This window comes from Oncorhynchus kisutch, unplaced genomic scaffold (assembly GCF_002021735.2).
Source record: "Oncorhynchus kisutch isolate 150728-3 unplaced genomic scaffold, Okis_V2 scaffold1091, whole genome shotgun sequence".
NCBI classification, from domain to species: domain Eukaryota; kingdom Metazoa; phylum Chordata; class Actinopteri; order Salmoniformes; family Salmonidae; genus Oncorhynchus; species Oncorhynchus kisutch.
Window position 1 is genome coordinate 79,630 of NW_022263036.1, and position 7,039 is coordinate 86,668.

Below are 7,039 nucleotides of genomic sequence, written 5' to 3' on the forward strand. Positions count from 1 at the left end.
GTAAATGCGAACTTGTTCTCAACTGGCGTACCTTGTTAAATAAAGGTGAAATAAATCTAAATGAAACACAGTCGGTAGAAGGACTTTGGTGAAAGGGCAGTCTACTGTCAGGGCCGTATACACAAAGTGTCCATATAATATTATTCATTATGATCTAAAAGGCTAAACTGATCCTAGATCAGCACTCTGAGATGGTTTGTGGACAAGGGCCCAAGTTTCCACGTTTCAATCACTTCTATTTCTCTTGATGAGTGGCAACGTTGATGTTCTCCTCTTCTCTCTCCCTATATCCCATTATAAAACCAAAATGGAAACATTCTGACATGTATATTAATTGACCGTGGGAAAACCACTGAGAACAGAGCTGAACAGAACAAAACAGGGTAGGACCCTCAGAATGGCATAATGTCTCAAAGTGGACCTTGATTTCCAGGGAATTAAACACAGTCTCAGAGACAGAAAGGGTGTTTAAACAAGATGGCGGGCTAAGGCTGACCTTTCCTGCTGCCTACTTCCTGTTCCTGCCCATATTGGCAGTCCTGTGCCTGGGCTGTGGCCTAGGATCCTGTTCCTGCCCATATTGGCAGTCCTGTGCCTGGGCTGTGGCCTAGGATCTTAATTTGATCCAGTTTGCTACAGCAGGAAAATGATCTTGCCTCAACAGGAAATGTGAATTATTATGTGAATTACAATTAATGGACATTCTTTGTAGGGGCTGATACATTTTTCATGAGGGCGAATCAAGTCTGACATTTTAAAGTGGAAATCACAAACTTTAGAATCTTTTTCAAACCTCAAAATACACTATAGGTTTGCATTTCCTTCTGTACAGGAAAATTCTCAAAACAAAAATGTGATCAAATTAAGATCCTCCACCAGTAGGTCCTAGGCCTCCTTCAGCCACTTAACCTCCCCACGTCAGTCCCCATCATTGTGTTTCCATACACAACAGCACAATGGATCATTCATTTTGGCAGGGCTCTGACACGGCGATGGGACAGCTGATATGTATCTGAGTGGCACCACAGAGGAAACATACATTTGATTGTTTATCTTTGATTGTCACAAGAACACAAACATTCTCTCAGTTTACTCAGTCTCATTGGATATGTCATTGTGCCATAGGGGGGAAACAAATTCATTTAGTTTCCAAACAACTGACATTTAAGGGTGTGTTTGTGTATGTGTCTGCATCTGTCTGTGTTTGTGCACATGTCTGTGTGGAAAAGAGTAGTCAGTCTCTCAAACCCAGTCACGCATCATGCCAGTAAGGCGGTCAATGCTACAACTTGTCTCATCAGATAAATAAATGGTAAGGTTCGCCATCTAGTGGTTCGTTTCATGACTGGCTATTTACCTTGGTAACCCGGTACACACTGATGATGTCATAGAAGAGTTAGCAATATGTACATACGGCTCTCATGACACACTGTTAAAGCAACTGTCAACTAATCGAGTAGTTGTCCACCACATTCAACAGTTGGTCCTGGGTTCCCAGATGAAACAAATAGAATTCAGTGATAAAGTGATCAACAAGAAACAGAAAATCAACAAACACAAACAACAACAACATGCATATTACATAACCACATTCTCGGTCTAGCCTGGAGTTTGCTATGATTCATGCATATACGTTTGGATTCCAGGCTAGGGTTTCATTATTAGTGCCAGTCAGTGGAGGCTGGTGGGAGGAGCTATAGGAGGACAGACTCATTGTAATGGATAGAATGGAATAAATGGAATGGAGTCAAGCATGTGGTTTCCAAACTTTTGATGTGTTTGATACCGTTCCATGTATTCCATTCCAGCCATTACAATGAGCACGTCCTCCCGTAGCTCCTCCCTCCCTCATCCACTGGTGCCAGTGGCCTTGGCCTGTGATGCACCTGCTGACATTTTGAGGAGTGTGACCCTTCACCCCGCCACTGGTCTCCTGGAACCACACATGTATATCTCTCTCTGAAGTACACTGTCTACCCTGTCTGCTCACTTCTACCTGTCCCATAGCACCACCCACTGCAGGACCAGGCAGCACATGACTCTGTCTCTCAACATTACTGGAAGGGCTGGGACAGGCAGGTTCAGAGAAGTCTTGCATCACCACAACCTCATGCGTTTGTTGTGGTACTCTAGGGATGCTGGAGTGGTCAGTTACATGGCTGTTGATATACTCAAATTGTGAATGTATATTTTATGAGTGTTTTCTGGGGTGAACAGATGAAAGGATGGATGATCTATTCATGATTCAAAATCAAATGTTGTGTACTAGAAAGCACCATTCAGTGATGATATCATTACACACAAGATAATAATGAAGGTGTGATATCCGGCACAGCATCCACAGGTGAGCTATCTGGGCTACAGGTGAGCTATCTGGGCTACAGGTGAACTATCTTGGCTACAGGTGAGCTATCTGGGCTACAGGTGAACTATCTGGGCTACAGGTGAGCTATCTGGGCTACAGGTGAACTATCTGGGCTACAGGTGAGCTATCTGGGCTACAGGTGAGCTATCTGGGCTACAGGTGAGCTATCTGGGCTACAGGTGGTCTATCTGGGCTACAGGTGAGCTATCTGGGCTACAGGTGAGCTATCTGGGCTACAGGTTAGCTATCTGGGCTACAGGTGAGCTATCTGGGCTACAGTTGAGCTATCTGGGCTACAGGTGAACTATCTGGGCTACAGGTGAACTATCTGGGCTACAGGTGAACTATCTGGGCTACAGGTGAGCTATCTGGGCTACAGGTGAGCTATCTGGGCTACAGGTGAACTATCTGGGCTACAGGTGAACTATCTGGGCTACAGGTGAACTATCTGGGCTACAGGTGAGCTATCTGGGCTACAGGTGAGCTATCTGGGCTACAGGTTAGCTATCTGGGCTACAGGTGGACTATCTGGGCTACAGGTGAACTATCTGGGCTACAGGTGAGCTATCTGGGCTACAGGTGAACTATCTGGGCTACAGGTGAACTATCTGGGCTACAGGTGAACTATCTGGGCTACAGGTGAACTAAACTACAGTACCTGTGAACCAGTGCAGATAGAGATGACCGTCAGTATACTGTGTGTCTGTCCTAAACTACAGTACCTGTGAAACAGTGCAGGTAGAGATGACAGTCAGTATACTGTGTGTCTGTCCTAAACTACAGACGATCGGCCCCATCTTCTTCTCTAAGCCATATCCAGCATGTTGACATGATTACACCCACGTGGCTAATGTCCCCCTACACCTCCAACGTGTCACGACCTGACACAACAACCCTCCACGGTGGAAATGTTTGGGATGCCACCCCTGCAACCAAGCCCATGTGCATGAGTACACCCCCCTGTGTACAGCACCTGTTATTTTGTTGTTGCTGGTTTTCAGAGCGGCTCAATGAGTACCATGGATGTTCTTTGTTGTGGTGTGTGATGTGGACAGTGTTGCACAAGCTGCTGTGATCGCCCGGACTGGGTCGACCGTGTCCTGCTGGGGTGTTGATGAGGGCACATAACTTAATGTTTACAACCCCCAAACTTTCCAGAGTTGTGCAACACACACACACAGTCTGTCTTTTAGGCTATGCAGGGGTACAGGGTAAAGGAAGAGGGGGAGGGGAACCTGGCAGAGGATAAGACATGACATTCTATTTCTATAGTGTGTACTACCAGCTCAGTCACTCTTCTCTGTAGACATATAGTAGAGCAATATGGCACATTCTACCTGCTCTATTACAAACTATGTGGATTCTACAACTTGTGTTCATTCTATTTCTACGTTGTTTACTCTGTCAAATCTGCATTTCTTTCTGTCAGCCGTGGATTAGATTTACAGTCTGCTGGAGCATCTTCAAGGAAACCAGCATGTTTACAATTTCTCTGCATAACGCCAGAATGTGGACATGTTTATGTTATTACTAAAATCTTGCATAATTTGGTCAGATGCTTATTTTATGTTTACGTAGTCTGTCCACGAGAGATGAATTTTTAACATACCTAATGTCTGGCTATGAGAAGGCATATGCATTATGTGTGACCTATTTCTGCAGAGGCCGAAAGGGGTCAATCAAAGATGTAAACAGATGTGAACGACCCTAATCGTATCTTGTGGTGTGGTGTTTGGCCAGTTGTCTATTTGATTTAGCCCCTCCCACAGAAAGAGAGAGAGGGGAGGGCGGGACGGGGGGTGTTGCTAAGTATGACATGTGACGGGGCCAGAAGGGGTTAATTATCTCAGAATTGAGCCTTGCAAACAAGCAAAGGGTGGGACCCGTGCCTCAGACCGCGTGGAGGCTCGGGTGTCACCTCCAGCCCAGCAGTATAAATTGTCAGCTGTGGCCGGAGAGTGGCTAGATCAAAATAAACCAAGTGGAGAAAGCAGTCACGATACCAGACTGCAATAGAAGGAGAGACAGACAGAGAAAGAGCCACACCACCTAAGACAAAGCGCCTAGGCCTCCCACTCAGAACTTTAAGGACTTATACCTTGTGAGAACAGAGAAACACCTCTATCCAGACATGGATATCCAGACCGGCCAGGTGACGCACCAGCCCAGCCCCAGGGAGAGCCTGGAGAGCCAGCTGAGCTGCCCCATCTGCCTGGAGATGTTCCAGAAGCCCGTAGTCATCCTGCCCTGCCAACACAACCTGTGCCGCGGCTGCGCCAGCGACCTCTACGACTCCCGCAACCCTTACCACTACTCCGGGGGAATCTTCCGCTGCCCCACCTGCCGCTTCGAGGTCGTCCTGGACCGCCACGGCGTCTACGGCCTGCAGAGGAACCTGCTAGTGGAGAACATCATTGATATCTACAAGCAGCAGCCGGAGAGCGGAGGCGGAGAAGTAGGAAGTAACGTTGCAGACCCACCGCTGAAGGACAAAGACACCAAGGAGCCCATGTGTACGGAGCATGAGGACGAGCGCATCAATATTTACTGTGTGACCTGCCAGACGCCCACCTGCTCCATGTGCAAAGTGTTCGGCCAGCACAAGGACTGTGAGGTGTCACCCCTGCAGAGCATCTACGATACCCAGAAGGCCGAGCTGCGGAACGCTGTAGATCTCCTTGCGGCGGGTAACAGCTGTGTCCAGGCCGTGATGGCTCAGATGGAGGACACATGCAAGAGCATCGAGGAGAACAGCCAGCTTCAGAAGAGACGTCTGGGGGAGAACTTCGACTTGCTCTACGCCATCCTGGAGGAACGTAAGGGCCAGCTCCTGGAAAAGATCACCCAGGAGGAGGAGAGGAAGCTGGGGTTGCTGAGGTCCCTGGTGGAGAGGTACACGGAGCAGCTCCAGGCTAGTATCAACCTAAAGGAGAAGGCGGCCCAGACCATGGAGAAGGGCAATGCAGCCGAGTTCCTGATTAGTGGGAAGGAGCTCATCGCACAGGCCAAAGAGGCAGCTAAAGGCTCCAACTTAGAGAGGCCCGAGCCTGGGTTCGAGAACATGGAGCACCTTACACTGTGCACAGAAGACGTGGAGGTCATCTTGTACCAAATGGGCTTTGGACTGGGGGATGATGATGATGATGATGTGGTGACAGAGGAAGAAGAAGGGGAGGAGGAAGAAGAAGAGGAGGAAGAATAGTAAAAACTCTAACTCAAGACTGTATTAGAAGTACTGTATTATTGCAGTTGAGGAGAGGTTTGGGCTAAGAGATAAGGATTGGTTTGATGAACAAGCTGCTTTTTAGAAAGAGTAACTAGTTATTTATCAACTAGTTATAACTAGGATATTCACTGTGGTGAATACACAATTTAGAGCCAAGGTGGAAAGTGCAATTCTGAAAAGTAGTTTTTTTTCACTAACAAAACGCAACATTTTGTTTAGACTTATTCTTTTTTTTATACTTTTGTATTTCTACGTGTTTATACTGTACTGTTTTTTGATATCTACTGAAATAGATATCTCATGGAAATAATTACGTTTACACTTGAACTCTTTTCACATAATGTACATGGCTCAAGTCTAGACTAGATTGAAAAAAGAAAAATGAAAAATATAGCAAAGCATTATTCATGTTGTGTATAATATATCGTTGTCTGTCAAACTATTGAAAACTTGAATTGCTGCAAAATGCACTTAATTCACTTGGTGTTTTTTTTTAACACAACTGTAATTTTTCTAATGTAATTGACAGTTTAAAGAAATAAAGTGTTGTGAAATACTTTTCTCGTCCTGTCAATATCCCACACACCTCACCGACAGGGCTTTATTTAGACCTACACATTTACATGGCTCATCAATTTAGACCGTAGCCTTACTTAGTGTTCTTGCTAGTGAAAAATATGGTCTATTTTTACAGGGCTAGAATGGGAGAGGTGGTGAAGGGCCTTAAAGGTCTGGAATAGATCAGTGTAGCAGGGTGGGTAGAGGATTGGTGGGGGTCTCATGTTTCCCTCCCTGACCTAGCCTCTTTTCCACTTGTCTTTATCATTCCAGTTGCTGTCTGACTCTGTCTGGTATGCCTATAGGTCAGAGGTCAAGCCTGATACCATTATCGGACATGAATGGAAAATAAAAGGGGTAGCAGCAGCACTTCACACAAACGGTCTGCGAGTCGAGACCACTTTGACCAGGGGTTATTTCTGATGGACAACGTACATGTTAAGCTGGTCACATGAATCCTTTGGTACATGCTCTGCATGCTAGTGCGATGACAATGCATTGAGTCAATAGGAGATGTTTGTGGTTTCGAAGCAATGTACTGTAATCCGTTATCACTGTGGATCCTCTTCTGCAGATCGCCTATCATTTGAAGTCATCGTTTTATAGACAATGTTTAATCCATTCGCCATTCAACACCAACGACACATTTCTCTACAGTACAATTCCCAGCGTGTGAATAGACTTGTGGGTCGTTCCATTTGATTTCAATCCCTTTTGACCACATCCCTTTAGTTTTGGATGTAACTTCCCAGACATATTTACCCCTGTTAGAAGTGTCAGAAAGGGACTTTTTGAACCAGAATGACTCAACATTTAGGAGATAGAGGTGCTTGAAGTTGAGCCATTTTGCAGACGCCTCCCTACCATGAGACATCCATGTCTATATTCTA

The 7,039-nt window shown here is 45.8% G+C and overlaps 1 pseudogene; it reads left to right on the top strand.

Annotated features, from left to right (window-relative positions):
- The first annotated feature begins 4,316 nt into the window (after positions 1 to 4,316).
- LOC116364478 (E3 ubiquitin-protein ligase TRIM63 pseudogene) lies at positions 4,317 to 6,148 on the top strand (annotated as a pseudogene).
- Positions 6,149 to 7,039: the final 891 nt, after the last annotated feature.